Here is a 22343-nt window from a genome sequence, read left to right as displayed (position 1 = left end):
CATTGCTCAGTCCCTGCTGAGTAGGCTGAAATCTGAACACTCAGCACTAATTAGAACTTTTCACTTGGTGATTAATTTGAACCAACAGAGTTAAGTTTACATAAAGTGCTACATTCTGAAGTGCGTGGGTCAAGCCTCCATTTATGTAACTCTTTTAAAATAGGAAATGCTGGTTTTCAAAGTGCAATGGTAACTAAACATTACATAGCATTTCAGTTGCATGGTAAAACTCTCTCTTGCTTCTTCATGCAGCAGGTGGAGAAGTTTATGGCGGAAGGCTACAAAATCTCTAGGTTTCCTTGCTGTCATGTTTCATCTTGTTGTTATTTCCAAAGATATTGTTGACTTCTGATCAGCAAGAGCCAGTGTGATATTGACTGGATGGTTGGAAGCCAAGTTGTACCAGAAGGGAAGACCCGGGCCATGTCACTACATACTCGAATGACACGTCGGATGTATGAAAACTTCATCTAGCTCATAGCCCATCTTTCATCTGTCCATCACTTTCCGCTTAGCTATTGTGGTTTGTTTGCAGACAATTCTGTTTCCTTAGGCTAACTTGTTATCTGGAGATTAAACATTCTCCCATGAATGTAAACCCTGCTCTCAACCACTTTCAAACTGCAGTGTCACTGACACCTGAGGCGCCATAAAATATAGCAGCATGAAAGGGTGATACCTGGCTAACTTGTCCCCATGCGTTGTTGATCTTAATGTTGAAGGATGGCATTTCTCAGTACAGATTCCTTTGTGGGCTCCTTTAAAAGTTGTCTTTGAGCTGTTAAAAGTGTGCCTTGCATTGAATGGGAAATAGCTGAGTGTCGAGTGTTTTGCAGGGTGAATGTGCTGGTCAACTCCTATCACTGTGTGCCAGCAGGGAGTTTTTGTTCCCAAACACTTCAGCAATGCTGCAAGAGGCGATGTGCGTGCTAAATAAGACTTTCCCATTTGCCACAGTACATGTCAAACTGGATGTTGATGCATTGCAACTAACAAAGCAGGTAGGCAAAGTAATATCTTATATCATTTGTGATTTGTATGTTTGCCATTTCCTATAATGAAATGTAAAAAAGAAGCTTAAAACTCTTACATTACATTGTTTTAATAAAGATACAATGATTTCCAAAGAGATCAGGTACTGTACCTACAGATATGGGAAGGAATGGAAATTAGTTAGGCTACCTAGCCAGGAGGAGAGCAAAAGCACTATCTCTTATATTGTGATATACCTGTTTGCCCCCTTTCAGAGTACAAATACAGTTCTCTGCCTATTATAGCTGGTTATGTAACTGTTCCTCTGTAATTAAACTGCAGAATTTATGCCAAAAAGCCTGACATCTGCTGTACTACAATGGAGTAAGTATGTGAAAAAAGGGGAGGGTCGAGAGGACTTTTAGCACTGGTTCTATTACATCCAGGCTGATGCTCACCAAAGATTTTATAAGATTCCAAAGATTTTATAAATTGATCCAGTATTTGGAATAGTCATAAATATTATAATTATTTGTATTACATTAGTGCCTCTAGGCCAGGGCCTCATAATGTTAGGTGCTGTACGAACATGTAACAAAGGAATGAATACTCCTTATCCCAAAGATCGTACACTCTAAGTGTGACTATATAGATAACAGGTGGATAAAACGAACCGATGGGGGAAGCACAAAGAATCAGTGAGATGATCAAGTCAATGTAAATACAAACTGAAATGTCCCTCCTATGCTACACCAACTCTTGTGTGCTTTCATTATTGTCTTAACTGAGGACAATATCTACATTTTCAGATGCTAAAACTCTGGCAGAGAGAATTCTCACCAGATTTTTATGTTATCTCTAAGATGGGCAACATGTCCATTTCTTCACCAGAGATGCCAAAATTAAAAGCCTAAAACTGCAAATCTTGAGTCTCATAGGTAGACTTTACGTAAATCAATTTAAATCAATCAGACTACTCAGGTGAGTAAAGACTACTCAAGTCAGCAGGCTCTGGATCTGAGAGACTTATTTGGTGGATTTAGGATTTTGTCCGTTCATGGATTGTGAGAGTGAGCGAAAGATGTATGTTGTGTCAAGCATCTTTTCAAAACAGGACAGATCCTGAAAAACTGCCTAGGAGAAATCTTGAGAATTCTACAGCTTCCTTCCCTGTCCAATTTGCAGCTTTGTGTTGCAGTTAGTGGCCTGTCACATTACTTTTTTTCCACAGGAAAAATTGTACAAGAAGTGGATATATTTGGACACATTCAAAGTCAATACTTTAAAGTTTTATTATACCTCAAAAGAAGGAGTGATTCATGCAGGATAATATATATGTATGAAACTCTGAACATAATATCCTAGCTGTACAATGATTTCTTTACTCTTCTGCCACAATTCACCCTAAAACAGGGTTGATATAAGATTAAGAAAGAGAAAATCTGGAGGTGATGGGCTGAGTTTTTTATGGTCCACCCAGTCACTGGCTTGATTGTCCTAAAGTAGTAAGAGACTAAGAAACCAAGGAAGAAATTCTCATTGTAATAGAAATTCTACATATAGCTGTGGTGGGGTAGATATGTTTTATGAGCATGAGTTTCAAATGAATATGTCACCCCAAACTAGACCATCACGCATGATTTACAGGCAATATAGTTTGCAGAAGAACTATTTTAAAATGTTTTAGAGAGTTTTAAACAGCTGCTAGGTATATTTTAAATACACTTCTCCCTTTGTAGGTTTCCTAGGACCATGAATCTAATTCTCCAGGTATTGATGGTGGAAAGAAATGACCACTAATATTTGAGATCCCTCTTAAAGATAGATAAGCTATTTTAGAGTACCTCTATGGACCACATTATCATAGTATTTCTGTTCCTCACAATCTTTAATGTTCAATGCCATGATAATGCTGTGATTTGTAAGATCAGGTATGTGAGACTCTATCAGGCCTAGAAGCAAGTACTGTTCCTATTGGAAAGCCTACGACTTTCCTTTTTCCAGTGTGTATCACACCAATTTATAGCCCTGATGGGTCACAAATCATCAGACCTCAAACCTGCCACTAGTCTATGGCTGTTTGTGGTATTGGTGAGAACATGAGGTAGATACCAGAATACCATGTACAGTTGTGGTATAAAGATTTTTAAAAGACTGTTGAAAACTGGGGAAGGTGCAGAAAAGAGCTGCAAAAATTATCAGTGGTCTGGAGAAAATGGCTTACAGTGCTGAAAGAAGAAAAGGAGGACTGCAATGCTGAGATTCAATCCTGTAGGGTTTATCAAGAAGAAGATTGAGGTGATTTAATTAGGGTATAAATACCTTCACAGGGAGGAAATACCAGGCTCTTTAATCTCATGGAGGAAGGCATAACAAGAACCAATGACTGGAAGTTGAAGCCAGACAAATTCAAACTAGAAATTAGGCAAAAGTGTTTACAAGTGCTAGTGACTAATCATTGGCGAAAATTACCTAGAGAAGCGGTGGATTCTCTATCTCCTGAAGTCTTCAAATAAAGATGATATGCTGTATGCCAACAAGTTTTGGGGTTTTTAGGGGTAGTTGGCTGAAATTTAATGGTCTGTGATATACAAGAGGCCCTTCTGGCCTTAAACTCTATGAATCTAGCCCATCCTGGGCCACAAGCAAAACTGATTTTGTTGGGAAATTTCCCATTTTGGGAGTAGGGAAGAATGAAAGATTTTTGTGGCTGGTGATTTAAAAAGTGGTTTCACAGGATTTCTATTTGTTTCCTGTGGAATGTAGCAAATTTAGCACAGAATTAAATGTGGATGAGAATTGAGAGGCAGATCTGAGAAACCGCTAGGTATTTTGATTCTGGCTTTATTCGAATGAAGCTTACTTGGGATTCAAAGGCTGGCTTTGAGCCCATTCACCTTTAGGTCTTCAAAGGAACCTGAAGAAAGATGGTGAAAGAGAGAAAAGATGACTGTAAATCATGGAAGAGGAGGATAAGCCACAGGCCATCAAGTCTGCAATAGAGTGAGACGTGTTACAGCTGTATCAGAAGTAAAGGAAAATCTGTTCTGGATTTTCAGTTTCCATGCATGTAATGGTGGCCCACCAATCAAATATCTGAGGAAACCTCTTCAGTGCAGCATGTGACCCTAACGGCACCTGGAATTTCCTCCAGGAGGCCATCTAGTACTGTACAGCTGGGGACTATGCTTCAAAGTGCAAAAAGTGATTAAATGGAGAGGAAACACCCCTGGAAAGAGGTCTGGTTCCCATGGGGCAGGAAATGAAAAAGAGGACCTCTGTAAGAAATTAATTACACATGTGCTTAACACTGCCCAATGTGAGTAGGTCTGTTGACTTTAGTGGCATTAACTATGGTATAAAGTTAGGCATACGCTAAGTTTTTGCAGGATCAAGGCCTAAATGAACTGAGTCGCATTGTGCAAATCAGTTCAGGTTGAATCCTAAATTTTGCTATCAGAAATGAACATGCATTAAACAATAAAACATTGGAGCGGCTGTGATCCATTCTCTGCATGCCAAATACTGATCTGCGTGGAAACGATATGGGCGAGTCCGTTCCCATCAAATTTCTTGACCAACCTTTTCTTGTCTCACCGTTAATGGAAGGTATGTGTTTAATTTGTAAGGTGGTGCTTAAAAGCTTAGTTTTTTCATATTGCTGAGCATATGGCAGTATGAGATAAATGATGGTGGCAATGTGATATTTTTTTGAAGAATACCGGTAAGGATAATGAAACTGGCCTCCTTTTAAAACACTTTGAGGTCAATGGATGAAAAGCACTACATAAGAACTAGGCATTATTCCATACATTGTTAATGAGGAAGCTGGTGAAAGTCCTATAGACCAGTGGTTCTCAGCCAGGGGTACGCAGAGGTCTTCCGGGGGGTTCATCAACTCATCTAGATATTTGCCTAGTTTTACAACAGGCTACATAAAAAGCACTAGTGAAGTCAGTGTAAACTAAAATTTCATACAATGACTTGTTTATACTGCAGCATATACTGAAATGGAAGTACAATATTTGTATTCCAATTGATTTATTTTATAATTCTATGGTAAAAATGAGAAAGTCAGCAATTTTTCAATAACAGTCTGCTGTGACACTTTTGTATTTTTATGTCTGATTTTGTAAGCAAGTCATTTTTAAGTTAGGTGAAACTTGGGGGTACGTGAGACAAATCAGACTCCTGAGAAGAGTACAGTAGTCTGGAAAGGTTGAGAGCCACTGCTGTAGACTATTCATAAAAGACATATAGCAAATATGGTGATGTGATTGTCAAGGCCTTATGTACGCCAGTCAGGCCCTGATTCAGCAGAGCACTTAATCACATGCTTGATTCCCATTGTCTGGGTTGAAAGTTCCCCATAGTACACAGGGCCTTGCTTTTTGTTAAGACTGCACTGCTTGCTATACACTTGTGTGTGGCTAGTCCTTGCTGAGGTGTTGGGGTTTGGTCTGCCTTCCTTTCCAAAATGGATGGTTAATAATTTCTGTTAGCATTTCATTTGACATACAGAGAGTGTAAACCTGTGTTTATTTTGTCTAGCTTTTGTTAACGCTGAGTGCATACAAATTACATGGTATACATCTATACGTGCTGCATAGCTACATCATGGTGACTCATTCAGAACATGGATATGGCTCAGTAAAGCCTGGTGTTAAATATGGACAGCTATCCAAAGAATACAAATTATTTCCATATTTTGTGTGTGTGTGTGTGTGTGTGCGTGCAGTGAAGGGTGTTGTCGCTATTAACAGTGTGATGATGATAGGACAGTGTAATTCCTTTACTCACCTCACATCTCTAGCACGTAGATTGGAGCCGGTGTTCTCCTTACACTTTTCCTATAGAATAACTAGAGGGAGGGCACCCAGAGGAATATATGAGCCTGTTGATGTCATCATGCCGGTGCCAGGAGTCTGCCCTCTCAGTCTGCCCTGGACTTAGTCTCTGAAAACAAGTAGAATTACAAAGCTGACCTGGGAAAAATATTCACGTAGCGGTTTCATAACTAAGGGGGGTGGTGGGGGGAGAATGATTTTTACAAATGACTTTCAAGTTAGCACAGTCCCATTAACTGCACAACAAGTGACATTATTTAACTAGACAAGGCCACATTTTTCTATTCTGCTTTATACCCCATGTAACCCTACCAAAGTCAATGTAGTAGGTGGGAATATCAGTGTAGGGTAAGTTTTGGAGTTAGACACAAAAGGTTGCCCAGATCTGTGAACTTCTGCCCCTTGATCATTTGGTTATTCTTCCACGTGTACACATAGCAGCAGGAGTCCTCCATGCCAGTCCTTAAAAACTGGTATTTGCTGAGTTCCATATTCTAGCTCTAATACTTCTGACACAGGTAAGTAACATATGACAACACACGGCTTGTGTCAACCAGGAATGAACATCCAGTTTAGAATCCAGAAGCAGCAGTGTATAGTTCAGTACATTTTAAAATAAAATTGAGACCAGAATTGTTGTAATTTAGAACAATTGGACCAAGTTACCATAAATCAAAAATAGACATTTGTGTAGCATAAATTGCAACAACAAGCAGACAACTAAAATTTCATTTTAAACTAGGTACCAACAGGTCTACAACCAACAATTATGTAATAATCCATATTTAGAGATGTGGCCTACACTTGTTACAGTTACAGGGTGGTTTTTTTTTGTTTTGTTTTTTAAAATGGTTGATTTCTGTTTTTCTGTATGTTTCCCAGACCTTTACATTTGCATTGTTTACTTTCTAGAATTATTCAATCAACATTCTTGGATTTTCCAAAAATATACAAAATGAGAAGAGCTCGCGTGTACACACACACACACACAGTTACCAGAACATCTAAAATTACACAAAAACTGGAACCAAAGTGTGTGATTGTGAGGGATGGGGTAGGGGGGGCATATGGCTAAGGTAGAGGAAAACAACATATGTTTTTAGTATGCACTTAACATACACTAAGCTTAGGCAACATCTGGTGTTTGTTTAAACAGCATATTTTCTTTTCGTAGGGGGAAGGGAGAATCAATCTGTTTAAGGGGGACCTGCAAAGGAACAAATGGCGGGGGAGGGTGGTGTCCTTTTTTGTTTGTTTGTTTCTTTATGTTTAAGGCCTGAAAAGTCCTGCCTTCACCACCTCAGACTGTTTTCTGCTTGCCTTAGAAATACCAGGAATACAAAGTGTCATCCGCCCTGTTTTTGTTGCAGGACTTTTTGGATGAGTGAAAGAAGTGTTGTCATCTTTAATCTGAAGGGGTAGAGTATGCAAAGAGACCATTTCTCCTAACTCTGAACAAAGTTCTGTTTTTATTTCTGTTTGTATTATAGTACTCAGAGTAGATTGGGGTCCTACAGGGCTGCCAGATGGCATGGCCCTCATTTGACACGCATGCATTTGGCGGCGTTGTCGTGCATTGCCACACCTCAGTCTGAATCTTACACACTTGGCTGAGTTGTAGGCATTTGCCTGCAGTTCTGCCTTTTGGCTACTGGGGGACAGTGTTGAGCAGGCAGCCGGGTACCTGTTCTTGTGCTGCCCCTCTGCTGGACCCCACCCCAGGAACAGGAAGCAGAGAGGAATGATGGGAACAGGGAGCCATCTGCCAGTAGATCCACCCTGTCTTCCCCTTCAAACATTCACTGACAGCTGCAGGTAAAGTGTCATGTAGCTCCTTGAAAGGCGGCACCTGTCTTCTCCGGCAGTAGCCTCTAGTGCCGCCAGACACAGGAGCAGGAGTGTGGGCTCAGCCAGTAGCCCAATGGCTCAGGATGCTCTTCTGTAGTACTCAGCTTCGCCACGAGTGCACATGCAGCCCAGCCTTCTGGAGTCACGGAGGGGGCATTCACCCCTCCCTCTTACCAGGGGCTGCGAGAATGAGGGAGTAAGAAAACGAAGAAAATAAAGCAGAAAAAAATATGAGACAGAATGCAAAAAGGGAGGGGAAACAAGGCCAAAAGGACAAAACAGCCTGAGAACGGAGAGAAACCGAATGGACAGAGGGAAAGCCACATGCGTCAGCTCCTCTGCTGCAACACGGAGGGAAACTGTGTATGTAGCTGATCTGCCAATTCATTGCAAAGAAGGACTAAAACTATTAAAGGGAACCACAGGATTAGGAGTTACACTGCAGGCTAGTGCAGGTTTTTTATTTGTATTTTATTTTGCCTCTGTAATTCCGTCTCGGCCATTAAGAAGCATTTTGATCCAAGAAAATATGTGGTCTGATTACATCGATTTAGCATGGGTGTGAAGCTTCACTTTTTAACCTGATGACAATGGGTTCCTTCGATTATTCAGCCTAAGGTTCACTTGCATATGAGAAACTGAATTGCTTCTTTTCCCATAGACTATTAGTCTAGTTTTCAAAAATGGGCCTTGTAAAAGCCATCCAAACTCCATGTTTGGATACACTGATTGGCTGTTAGGCAGACATGGAAACACCACCACACATGCTTCTGATCTGGGGAAAGGATGAGAGAACAAACAACATGTGACAGATGTGTTTCATGTGGCTTATTGCACTATTGGAAGGCACTCAGATACTACAGTGATGAGTGTGATAGAAGAACCTGTATAACCTGTCTGGATGCTGATTTAAGCATCCTAGTGCATGAGTGGGATGTGCTTGAAAGGTGCCTGTTTGAACATTGGGTTGGCTGTACTGAACCTGACAATGAATATGCAAAAACCATAATGGCTGCTCATTATTTTTGTTGAGTAACTTTACAGAGGAGGTGTAAGAAATATAGCTGGAGAATTTCATAGATGTTAAAATTATAACAGAACATTCTTTTTTTTAACTACTCATTCAATGCAGTAAGTCCTCTAGTTGGGGCCATTTTGATTCCTGGCAATAAGGATGCATGATGTAATTTACAAGTGGAAGAAGTAATTTTATCTACCTACATCTCTAAATATATTTGTATATACTGGAAGCAACAGTTACATTATAATTAGAGTAACATGAGAGACCAGGAGTTCAAATTTACAAATATACATCCCACATCCAGAAAACTCTCCAAAACTGCTTCTCTTTTTATAGTGTCACTGATGGGAGTGTCAGGATTTTATGTGTGAAACAGAATAGCATCAGCAGGGCAACATTTTCATCTATATACAAGACCCTGGTTACTTTATCTTTAGCATGATCACTGCAAGGGAACTGGAGCAGGAATCTTAAATATATGGACAAGGAGGGAAGAGGATTAAACTAAACTTGCACATTCTTGCTTATTAGAATTATTAGAACCCTTCCATTAGTGTTTTATGCTCTGTATTAGCTGTATGTAAATGATTATTATTGCACATTAATAGCTGCTCATATAAGAAGCTTAGAGACAGAGAATGGGGACAGTCCTGCCTTAGAGGCTCTTGTTTTCTTAGAGGGAGGATTTTGTTTTTTTGGTGATCACACATGCTTGCAGATTATTGCAAAAAGTCTTAATCCATTTTGTGAAGCTTGTGTCAAAGCCCATCCATCTCAGCACTGCCTAAAGAAAATTCCATTCTACATGATCAAATGCCTTTTTGGCATGAATTGCTGGAACTGATGCGCATTCGGGAGAGTCCTCTATTCACATATTACCAACTGGTTATGGCACCAGTTAGTCTGTGGATGTTCCATTAAGGGAAAAAGTCTGAGCTAAATGATAAAGTTGGAAATAACTCTTTCAAGGAAATTTAGCAAAGATAAGTGAAGAAACATGGTGGCCATTCTGCAGAGAGAGAGAGTAAATACCATACTTTCGCATAGTTGAATCATCTGATTTTGGGGATACAGTCTGACTTTGCTTATCAGGCAATGCTCCTGTCCACCTCAACTGAGATTTTGTTTGGGTGAGGATTGCAAGAAAGGGCACTCTATTTCAGAGTCAATTTTCACGTTACTGGCTTTACCAGATAAAGTTTTCCTGATTGATTGAGTGATTCTTTCATGAACTTTAACTTTATTATTATTAATTATTGTTATTAATTATTATTATACCATTTATTGCTGGGATGTGTAACTTGGTCCATGCACGCAAACCAATGACTCAGAGAAAACAGGTAAAATAGCTTAAACAAAAATATTTATTATAAATGAATATCCTAAATATCAAAACGTATTGACTGCAGCTTCTGGAGGTTTTACTGGAGTCATATTTCCTCCCCTCTATCCTCTTTAAGCTCCTGCCAGAGGAAAAGCTATTCGCTTCTGCTGCAGAGATTTCATATGGCAGAATATCCACATTGCCTCTCTGCCTGAGAACTAATAATTGTTTACTTGCATCTCCTCAAATTAGCCCCAGTAGGGCTGGCATGGTCCTGATAGTAACAATTAACAGGAAGAAGCTAAGTGATTCAGTTCCTTGCTTGGAGCAAATGGGAGGAGGAACAACTGCTTCCTTCTGGCTCAAGTTAGGTAAGAACATCTGCTTTCATGAGCTGTGGAAGGAAAGAGAAATTTGAATGAATTAAAGTTAATCTTGCATTGGGAGATGTTAATACTTCCCACCTTTAGCTGAACTGAAGCCACGCTGCACTATGCAGTTAATCAGTGCACCTCTTCACCAGGGAATGAAAGAGGAAAGAGTGGCTTCGTTTCTGCTCTGGGGAGGGTTGTAAAGTTAACGTGTTACAGCAAATTAAAAGAAATAAGAGGGGGGAAAAAGAGGGCTGCCTTTCTTAACCCCATCCATAACACCCACACACACACAAGAGAGGAATTCCCAGTACAGAGTGGGGAGCTGAGTGTTGAAAGAGAGCATCCTCGGAGTAAACAGAGTTAACAGCTGCTCTCTTGATATGGCTGAGGGGGAGCAAGAGGGATTATTTTACTCACAGCTAGTATTAAATGGGCGTTCCTAGGAAAAATAGATTTCTTACAAGGCCTTCTTCCCGTTATGGGAGAAACCAAGCAGGCAAAATCCTGTCTTAAAAGTAGCTGCTACTACTATCATAGGCAGGGGCACGTTTAAAAAAAACATGTGTAATGGAGCTTCGGGGCACTACCACATCCCTGATGGGGAATGAACTCCAGCTCTGCCCCCTCTTTTCCCTTGTTCTGGGGAAGGTCTCTGAGAGTGGGTGCTTGGGAGCTCCAAGGGGGAGACTGCCTTTGAAGGTATGCCTACACGTAGACTGGCGGTGTAATTCCCAGCTGAGCTAGTGCACTAAAAATGAAAATATAGCTGCCACAGTACAAGTGGTAGGATGGGCTAGCTTCCTTGAGTACGATCCCATCCAAAAACTTAGTCGTGTAGTCAGGGTGGCGAGCGTCTCCCACTGCTGCAGCTGCACTTCTATTTTTAACCTGCTAGTTCCATCACAGCTAGCACAGGTATGTCTGCTGGAGCTGGAAACGACATGCCGAGCTGCAGTGTAGACATGCCCTGAGATGGTCAGGCTGCCAGAATTGTAGGGCAAGGTTGACCCATTAGCTGTGGGGCTTTCCTTGGTATACTGAGCTGCCTTATTTTCTTCGTGTAAACACCATACTCTAACCCTCAAGAATAACTGTTGAGCAACAGACTGTGCTGGCTAAGACTGTCATTTGTTGCTGAACCATTCCACCCGCTTACACCAAATTGCAATAGAGAGAAGTCTGTGGTGTGTGCTGAGAACAGTACAGAGACGTCAATAGTCACTGAGTGACTTTCTGCACTCCACTTTCACCTTATGGAAATCAAAGGAGTTGTGCTACAGCTGAGGGCAGCATTTGGCCCAAGATTTTATACCATTGTTTGTTTGTTTTTTATTTTTTGCGTAAAGGGTCTGATTTTCAGAAGTGCTGAGTCCTCACCGCTCCATTGATCTCAGTGGGTGTTCACTTCTGGAAATCAGGTCCTCAGTTCACAGGTATGTATCAAATTCCAGAATAGTAAAAGGGTCTTAGACCAGATCCTCGTAAGTCTTTAGGTACCTAACTTCCATGGAAATAGCTTTGAGGATCTGGGCCTTGGAGACCTTTACAAAGTACTGCATCTAGGGGTTTGTCTAGTGGGGTGATGTGCACTATGGAGGTGTGATATCTGAAGTACACTAACGTGTTGCCCATTAGTTGGTTCTTGCGGACCCTGCTGGTGTGTGTTAAATATTCCCTCGTGCACTTTAACATAGTGCTGTTTGAAACTTCAGATAATCTTCCCCACCGCCCTACCGCCAACACACAGTGTGCATTATCCTTTTACATAGACAAATCCAGGAAGATAATACCACCAGGAGAAGTGTCATGAAATGATCTAATTTAGATTGACTGTTGACGTGATACACTCCACTAATGACTGACTTTGGTGTTGTTTTCTAATATAACATAATTCAACATGACTAAACACGAAGGTTGCTCACGCTATCTGCTCACACACGCACATGGTGGATCTGAATGTAAAACGTGTTTGGAGGCTCCCTTTTGCCCTCTTCAGGAATTGTCGCAAACTAGGCTTAATATCCCCATGCTTAGTCACAAAGGTGAGGAGTAACTGTAATTCTCTCTTGCTATTCTGAGATTAAAACACTAATATTAAATGCCATTCATGAGCTTGCTTCTTCCAGCAGTATAACATAAAACAGCTGTTGAAAAAATGTCTTGCGAATAATGTTTCAAATGTACAGTCAAAGCCATTACTTCAATGGGGATCTGGGAAACATCATTACAGCATATGTGATAAGAGTTAAGTGCTAAGAAATTAGAAAAATTAGGAACAAAATATGAAACAACACATGTTGCTGTGACTGCAACACACAATCTGAAGTGCAAATCCAAAGACCTAACACTCACCGAATGTGTGAAAAAGTTTAGCCATTGTATTAGCGAACTAGAGGGGGAAACTTGGCTTTCATTGTAGAATTGAATCACTGCTGATTTTGCTGAAAACATTCTCTGTGTTACAGATGGGAGAGTAGCTGGTGCACCCTCATCGTTAAACTTCTGTGGGTGAGTCCTTTCTTGGTGGAATTCTCTGCATTTCCTGTCTCTTTCTATGCTTTATTAATCAAAGCAAGGAATTGTGCTAATAGCTCATGGGTTTTCCTTTTGCATGAGTAGTTAGACTGGGATTCACTCATCTCTAATTTCCAAAGGTTGACATAGTTTGGGATTTGTTTATTTATTTATTTTAATTTTCTGTGTGAAAACTGTGGCCAAAACACACCTGTGAGAATACTCTGAGATGTGAGCAACAACTGCTATTAATATTTTCCGCCTTCTCTACAAGTTTAATAAATTTGTTCTTTGCAAAGAAGCCTCTTTTGCTTGCTGGATATCATGTGCTCAGCTGAATCAATTGCCATAAAGGGCTATCAGTGAGCCACCTTCAGTCTGCTCAAATCTAATATAGTGGCTTCTATTAAAATTATCAGTAGGTAATGCACTCTGGAATCTGTCTCTTTTCTTTTGCTCTCAAATGCAAATCTGCCTATCATTGAGAAATATCAATATTTTGCACTCATTTGGTGCTTTTCCTCGAAGGATCTCAAACTGCAACTTATAATAATTTACTTGAAAGTAAGAACATTGAAGGTATTCTATATTTTTATTAGACATGCACACACAGTAACTCACTTGAGACAGTTACGCAAGCAGATCCCTGTGGATGGAACCCAGCACCCACACGGATCAGCTGGTGGGACTGTGACCTAGCTTTGGAACCTTTGGAATCCTTTCATCAAAGAAGGGAAGACCCCAACTGGACCAATTTTTTTTAAAAATGGCTATTTTGGTTATGAAGGCAATAAGCCTAAGGAGGAGGATCTGCAGGTGTGGAAGAAAAATTTCACTCCACAGCGGTGCACTGCTAGTTCTTTGATCTCCTTAAATGGAATTAAAGCTCTCTGGGAAAGAGAAAGCTCAATGGCATTTAAGCTTTGTCTACACTAGGATCAGGATATTCATATGCTCAGCACCCACAACTGGAACAAGACTTTCAGTAGAGCTCAGCAACCCAACATACGGAACTTTTGAAAAATCTAGCTACCTATTTTGGTGCCTCAATAGGACCTGAGTTCTTATGAAAAATCTAGCTTTAATTTTTTTCAGACACAATTCTCAAAAGGTATAATTCCACAGATGGTGGTATTAATGGAATTTGTAGTGAAGAGAATGCTCAGGAGGAAGTTGGGTTAGAGGAGGCGGTAGTAACACCTGGACATGGTCTACAATATAGCCTCCTTCTGTGGAACTACATCTGTAGGAATTGTGGGGGGAAAAAATGCTGATGTAAACATAATCTACAGATGAACTAGTTTGGATAGAACTAAGTCTGACTCAATTATTGCCCCAAACTCCATCCAAGCCTTAACATCTTTTGGAAGATTGAAAAAAATTCAGAGAACTTTTAGGAGTTGTTTACATTACTAAATTCCTGTGCCCCTTTTGCGATGTTGGGATTTGGCCAAATTTGGTCAGTAAGTAGGAAAGAAAAACAGTGAATTTTTCCATTTTTCATCAGAAAAGCGTTTAGTCTAAAAATTTCCAAGCAGCTGTTGTTCAGGCTTTAAGGAACGCTGTGAGATTTCTGAACTGACCAGAAGCAGGAATTCCCTGTGAATCAAATAGAGAAGATCTCCTGTAGAAGATTTCTACCCCAGTTTTGCAGGTTTGGTGAGTATGGATACAGTTTGAACAAGGAGCTGAACTTCTAGGGTCTTATCCCATGAGGTACTTAAGTATCCTTAACTCATATTGATCTAATCCTTGGTACTTCACATAGTTGGAGGGCATAAGTAAATATCCAGACTGACCTGAACCTATTTGAGACTCTCCAGTTACTAATATAAATGACTTGTAGTGCACATCTTGCTGAGCAGCTGAAGAAAATGGTTCCAAGGCCTAGTCAGGCCTGCTGATGAATAACTTGGTTGGACGATATAACTAGATTGATAACTTTCCACTGTTTATGTGATCCTCCATGTGTTGAAGGCCAGTTTATTTCTGAGTTTTGTTTTCTGCTGAAAAAGGCTGTTAGTTAGAATTCCACTTTCAAGGGGTTAGAAGTTTCTTTTTGTTTTTAAGATATAATGAGGACTTTGTGCTGGAAGCCTGCAGCAATCCTGTTATATTGTGATTAATGTCACTGTATAATTCTGACAAGCTGAAGCCCTCCCAGGGTGCTCATTCATCACAGAGCTCTCTATAGCTCTTATTTATTTATTGAACAACATGTAAGCACAGTTCTCTTTTTTGTTTAATGTATCAGCATTTCAGTGTATGTGGACTTCAAGGTTTCAGTTTTGTTGACAATAATGAGATCATCCAGACAATTATCGTTTGATTTTTTTCACTTCACTAGTGAGGAAGATTAAAGAAAAGTTAAGGAGCATTGTCTGTTTCCTGTTATCCATTTACTGGTGGGGGGGGAGAGAAAACCCTGACTGTTTAAAATGTATAAATTATGAGACTTTTAGATTCCACTCAACCAGCATATGAGGAGATTCTGTATTCCATTTGTTTGTTGGAGTTTTGAAAGGATCGCAAGCTGTCTTGAGCTGTCTTTGACTCAGGTGAACTGGTTTCTCCACATAAATAGAAGGTATGACTGGGTGGCCAAGATGTGCCCAAGGAATATATATAACATGGGTATTTGTCCAGTCCACACAAAGTGAAATTCATCACAGTACAAAGAACCGACATCACCAAGGCACTGTGTCTAACATAAGCTTTATGTTAAGCGCATACACCTTATGCAGGCTCTCTGCGCTGGTGTGAATTTCAGTCAAAGCATAAAAATGGATAGCAAATTGAAGATGTGCTTACAGTGTGATATGATTTTTAAAAAGTGAGGTGATATTTGGATTGCCTATGCAGACGCACAATGTCATGGTGTCAGGAAGGTGTTGGTGATGCAAGTTACATTGCTTGACATATTTAAATAGCATGATGATATAAGAACGTGAATAGAAAGGACTTCTCCATATAGCAGTGAGATTGTACCTACAATACGGTTTGCTTCTCTAGACACCTTAAAATCAGCAACATTTTGTCAAATTAGAGAAAATTCAGGTAAGAACCAAAAACATGATTAAAAAGCATTAGAAAAAGAACTAGATGTGCATAGCTTCACTATACAACGACTAAGAAGGAACATAACTGCCTACAACTAATTGGAGGGTATAAATATAAAGGAAGGAGAATACGTGTTCACAGTATTACAAGGACTTGTAACTAGGAGTAGTTGGATGAAAATAATCAAACAAAAATTTAGGCTTGAAAATGTCCAGACAATGGGCCATATGTTCCTTTCTAGTATTAAAATGTATGAAGGGGAACAAAATAATCTGAAACCCATGTGGCTTTTGAAGTACAGCTGCTGTTCCACATTTTCTCCCCTGCCCTGCGAAACTAGGGGCCACAGACAGGTTGCTGAAGTGTGCATTTACAAGCAACACAAGCATGAGAAAAGCCAGGAAATCATTAGTTAAGCCTTTGCCCAACCCTTGAATCGTGGTTATAGATTGTACCTTTGCCACGTAACCTCACCCATATCTACTACTCAGATGATTCCTCTCTCCATCCAGACTTGAATTCCACCACATGGAGGGTGTTCAAACATGGATGGGTTTGGATTGTTAGGAATGTTGTTTGGTGTTTGTTAGTAAATGACTAGAGTATGGTGCAGCTTTTCCGTTGATGATGATTATGTTCAAGTGTGTTGTGAGTAATGATGGGAAGGAATTGTCGGTGTTCTGTTTTTTGTTTTTAAATGGGAATGGTTTGTATTCGTGCTCACCATTCTTTTGTAATAGTATTAACTAAAGTGATGTTGAATAAGTATGGCGGCTTCCTGCCCCTTCCCCCTCAATAGCTGATGTTTGTGGCTGAAAGTAAGGTTGCACGTTTTGTGAGAAGGGGAAAGATAGAAGACCTATACATTCTGGTTTAATATATAAGAATGGCCATAGTGGATCAGACCAATGGTCCATCTACCCAGTATCCTGTCTTCCAACAGTGGCCAATGCCAGGTGCCCCAGAGGGAATTATCAGAACAGATAGTTCCTGTGTTATGAGGAGTAAATAACACTTCCTTATTTACTTTCTCCACACCAGCCATAATTTTATAGACCTCTATCATATTTCCCCTTAGCCATCTCTTTTCCAAGCTGAAAAGTCCCAGTCTTATTAATCTCCTCTCATATAGAAGCCGTTCCATACCCCTAATAATTTTTGTTGCACTTTTCTGAACCTTTTCCAATTCGAATATATCTTTTTGAGATGGGGCGACCATATCTGCACGCAGTATTCAAGATGTGGGTGTACCATGGATTTATATAGAGGCAATATGATATTTTCTCTCATATTATCTATCACTTTCTTAATGATTCCTAACATTCTGTTCGCTTTTTTGACTGCTGCTGCACATTGAGTGGATGTTTTCAGACAATTATCCACAATGACTCCAAGATTTTTCTTGAGTGATAACAGCTAATTTAGACCCCATCATTTTATATGTATAGTTGGGATTATGTTTTCCAATGTGCATTGCTTTGCATTTATTAACATTCAATTTCATCTGCCATTTTGTTGCCCAGTCACCCAGTTGTGTGACATCCTTTTGTAGCTCTTTGCAGTCTGCCTGGGACTTACCTATCTCGAGTAGTTTTGTATAATCTGCAAATTTTGGCACCTCTGTGTTTATCCCTTTTCCAGATCATTTATGAATATATTGAATAGGACTGGGCCCAGTACAGACCCCTGTGGGACACCACTATTTATCTCTCTCCATTCTGAAAACTGACCATTTATTCCTACTTTTTGTTTCCTGTCTTTTAACCAGTTACCAATCCATGAGAGGACCTTCCCTCTTATCCCATGACAGCTTACTTTGCTTAAGAGCATTTGGTGAGGGACCTTGCCAAAGGCTTTCTGAAAACATAAGTACACTATATCTGCTGGATCCCCCTTGTCCACATGCTTGTTGACCCCCCTCAAAGAATTCTAATAGATTGGTGAGGCATGATTTCCCTTTACAAAAACCATGTTGACTCTTCCCCAACAAATTTTTTTCATCTATGTGTCTAACAATTTTGTTCTTTACTGTAGTTTCAACCAGTTTGCCTGGTACTGAAGTTAGGCTTACTGGCCTGTAATTGCTGGGATCCCCTCTGGAGCCCTTTTTAAATAGATTACAAACAACAGTTAGTTGTTCTGCAATTTCATATTTGAGTTCCTTCAGAACTCTTGGGTGAATACCATTTGGTCCTAGGACCTCAATCTGGAACAGTTCCTCAAAGTCACCTAAAAAGAATGGCTCAGGTTTGGTAATCTCCCTCACATCCTCAGCCATGAAGAATTCATTTAGTTTGTTCACAATGGCCTTATCGTCCTTGAGTGCTACTTTAGCATCTTGATCATCCAGTAGCCACACTGGTTGTTTAGCAGGCTTCATGCTTTTGATGTACTTAAAAAAAATTTGCTATTAGTTTTTGAGTGTTTGGCTAGTTGTTCTTCAAATTCTTTTTTGGCCTTCCTACATATATTTTTACACCTCATTTGCCAGAGTTTATGCTCCTTTCTATTTTCCTCACTACGATTTAACTTCCACTTTTTAAAGGATGACTTTTTGTCTCTCACTGCTTCTTTTACTTTGTTGTTTAGCCACGGTGGCACTTTTTTGGTTCTCTTACTATGTTTTTTTAATTTGTGGTACACATTTAAATTGAGCCTTCATGGGTGATGTGGCAAAGGGAAAATTTATTATTTCAGGGTGGTGACTTAGTGATTTTCTGGCTATTTGTGGTGTTGATACAAGCATGTGAGCAACCTTAACATGCTTTTAACAAAGTTTTCTGTTTGGGGGAATTTCCCAGGTTTTTTTTTTTTTTTTTTTTTTAGCAAGTCTTTACCAATGTTGGTAATCACACAGATACAATCCCTATCAACAGTGAGAGTTATGTCCCCTTGCTGAGCCCTGATGTCCCGCATGCTACCACCATGGCAATCTTTCCTCGTGCCTCCCCATACATGGCCTTGAAAGTCTCCCTTGCTTCCATCCCATACACCTGCACCCTAAACCCCTCAGAATCTCACCCCTCAATGTCCACTCACATCTCTTTCCCACCATTCCCCATTACTCTATCCAGTCACCTTTTAAATTATTGTATGTTACAGTGGGAGGGTGTAAGGAGATGGAGAGACGTGCAGCTGAACGTGACTCAGGAGCAAGGCTAGCGGCTTCTTCCTGTGCCCAATCTCCTGTGGCAGGCTGGCAGCACTGGGGAATAGAAGCAGCTAACAGAACTTAATGGTCCCATCAGCTACAATTGGCCTAGCTAAGTTGGGCTTTCCTGAAAGACTGTGTGTTTATTTTTAACATTTCAAAAGAGACTGAGAAGTTCTCTCTGTAAAGTTTGTAGGGACTATGTTTTTAGCTAGAAGAATCCAAAGAAAATGGAGAGAGGAAAAAACAGCAGCAGGGGGCATTAGTAAATGTTTTCTTTGCACAAATTAGATATTTTATTGAAAGATGACATAAAAAGGTGTTCTATTAATGTTATTGTGCATATTTGGGGACTGAATCCAATCATTTAAGTGTTAAAGAGGGACTGAAATTCATAATAAAGGGCTAGTAAACATAATATATACCACATCCTTTGTTTTTTCTATTTGCATTTGTGGGTACATTTTTAGATTTGGACAACTCTTTATCCCTTTGCCTCTGTAACTGGTTTTGAAACACTGTCAACACCTTTCCAGCAAGTGCTAGGTCTAAACTTCATTCTCTATAAATGTACTAACATATCTCTAAATCTTAGCTTTCTAGGAGCAGTTGTGATCTGTTATGTCTCTGTTGTATATATGAAAAAGTCCAGAATATATGGCTTTAAAGATTTCTAAAACTAAATCTATATTTTCTATTGGAATGCTTGGCTATATTAGGATCAAATTCTCTGCTGGTGTAAAATTGGTATGGATCCTCTGTTTTTAATGGACATGTTCAGGATGTGTCCTATGCCTTTCTATGTGATTGTATAGTACGTAGCATATTCTGGGCACTACTGGATATAAATAATAATTGTAATTATTCAATTCCCTAAACAGTTAAGAATCTGTGATTAGTGTGAGGACTTTTTGTACCAACATAACTAAGTAAACAGCACCACTTTTAAGAAAGAACTAGTGGCTTGCCTTTTATAACATTCATTTTATTAATGTAAAAACCAAACTGGCTAATGAAAGAAATCCCCTACCAAAACTAGATTAAAATAACATCAAAGGTACAAAAGCAAGGGAATTCAGTATTATCTCTGAGCCTCTTCTTCCTGCTGTGTATCTAGATATTGCAGGAGCCTCCTAACCTTGATTAGTTTAGACACCAAAGTACTGTGGATCAACTCACACAATTACCATTGACATCAAAGGAAATTCCATATGCGGAGGAAGGATAGTATACAGCCCTAAATGGGCTCCAGTCCATCGGATCAGTGCAGCGTCACTGGGGAACTTCTAGTTGAACTGAGGGGATGTCTACATAAGGACACTCAGAAAAGTTAAGACAAATTAACTAAGTAACTTTGGTTTGCTATAGCTTATCCTTCGAAGCCACTTTACTTCTGAATGAGAACATCCACATAGGGGTTGAATGCACTTTAACTTCACACGTTAATTAATTTGTCATAACTTTGCTGAGTATCCCTCTGTAGACAATCCATGAGTCAACTTGCTTTTGTGGCTTGTGGTCCGACTCTTAGCATTTAATAATAGCATATCAAATATTTTTATCTATAATTTTGTACAAAAGTCAAACACAGCACCACACAGACAAGGGAATGGGACTCGAGTTTGATAAAACTGGAATCATGCAATGCTACCTTAGAACCATAGTTTTAGAAGCAACTGCAAGGGTCTTCTAGTCTGATCCCCTGCCAAGATGAAGAATTTGTTGTGTCAAACCATCCAAGACTGGTGGCTATCCAGCCTCCTTTTGAAAATCTCCAGTGAAGGAGCTTCCATGACCTCCCTAGGCAGTTGGTTCCATTGTCCTACTGTTCTTACAGTTAGAAAGTTTTTCCTGGAGATCTAATTTGTTTGCTATGCTGCAGTTTGAACCCACTGCCTCTTGTCCTGCCTTCTGTGGCAAGACAGAACAATTTTTTCTCTATCTTTTTTTATGGCAGCCTTTCAAGTATTTGAAGACCATTGTCATGTCCCCCCTTAATGTCCTCTTTTGCAAACTAAACATACCCAATTCCTTCAGCTTTTGCCCATATGGCTTGCATTCCATCCCTTTGATCATCTTTGTCACGCACGTCTGGATCTTTTCTAGTTTCTCTACATCCTTTCTATACCTTGGTGACTTCACTGAATGTCTAAAAAAATGTTTTTGTGCATTATTTTTCACTTTTTAAAAATTATGTTAAAATTATTTTTAGTGTTTTTAAAATTATTTTAATTTTTAGTTAGCCACTCTGTAACGTTTTGAATACAGGTGATCCCATGTTGTCATGTGGTGTTTTCCTGACTCCATGATTGGATGACTGTGCATATGAATACTTAATACACTTATTGCAGCTCTGTATCAATGTAGATTGGAAAATTTTGGGTAACTGGAACATTTTGGTTTTCAGAAGCCAGGAAATAATTTGTAAATTCCAAAATATTTCTGTCTTGAAAACTTCAAAATGAAAACATTTTTTACATTTGCAAAATTGTTCACAGAAAAGAAAGATAAAGTTCAACCAGCTCTAGTGGTGAGCTTCCGGTTGAATGTTCCAGTTTGAACTTGATATGGGTAAAGAATGAATGGCTACATAATTAAAAGATACAAATAATGACAAATGAGAAATTTATAAAGAAACCTTAACCATAAAATGCTTTTTTATGTAGAGAATATCATTTTACTTAGTAAGTGTGTGAATTTCTCCATTATCTGTAAGTAAACACTTCTCATGCAATATGTAATGTAGACTTTTTAAAAAAAATTTCCAACATACTGTGGCTTCATGCCTGATATTTTAAAATAGACTTAGGTGTAAGACTTAATCTTCAGACATTTTTATCAGTTTTATTCTGTAGCTACCTATAAGTATTCTCTTGTACCCTCTGAAGCCTGTTCACTACAGGGGATAATTCACCAGAGCATAAAGAGAAGAAGTATGTACTACTTATATCTCACATGAGCCCTGTTTTGAAGACTTATGTGGAACATAACCCTTGTGCTGGCTGTCTCCATTGTGAATTTCAAATTGCAGTGAACTGTGCATATGTACTTTCATTGTAAGCCCTTACAAGTATTTCACTGATGCTTTTATTAATACATACACTGACAGACCGTCAGTCTAGGCAATGAGCAGAGTCAATCAAAAAGTGGAAAAATAATTTAGCAGGGAAAAAAAAGTTATATTTGAAAGTTGTTTCCATTGCAGTAGGTTCCAAATGCATTTATTTTCTGT

The 22343-nt window shown here is 39.4% G+C and overlaps 1 long non-coding RNA gene across 1 annotated transcript in view; it reads left to right on the top strand.

The window, feature by feature from the left end:
- Window positions 1–854: 854 nt before the first annotated feature.
- The window catches only part of LOC141996536 (uncharacterized), a 63078-nt gene continuing 41589 nt past the window's right edge, over window positions 855–22343 (top strand). The window contains exons 1-2 of the long non-coding RNA XR_012641560.1: window positions 855–1001; window positions 12852–12894. This is a non-coding gene — a long non-coding RNA (uncharacterized LOC141996536). The remainder of the gene's footprint in view (window positions 1002–12851; window positions 12895–22343) is intronic.

Source organism: Natator depressus, chromosome 12, assembly GCF_965152275.1.
Source record: "Natator depressus isolate rNatDep1 chromosome 12, rNatDep2.hap1, whole genome shotgun sequence".
Lineage (NCBI taxonomy): Eukaryota > Metazoa > Chordata > Testudines > Cheloniidae > Natator > Natator depressus.
This window is presented reverse-complemented; position numbering and strand designations above follow the sequence as displayed.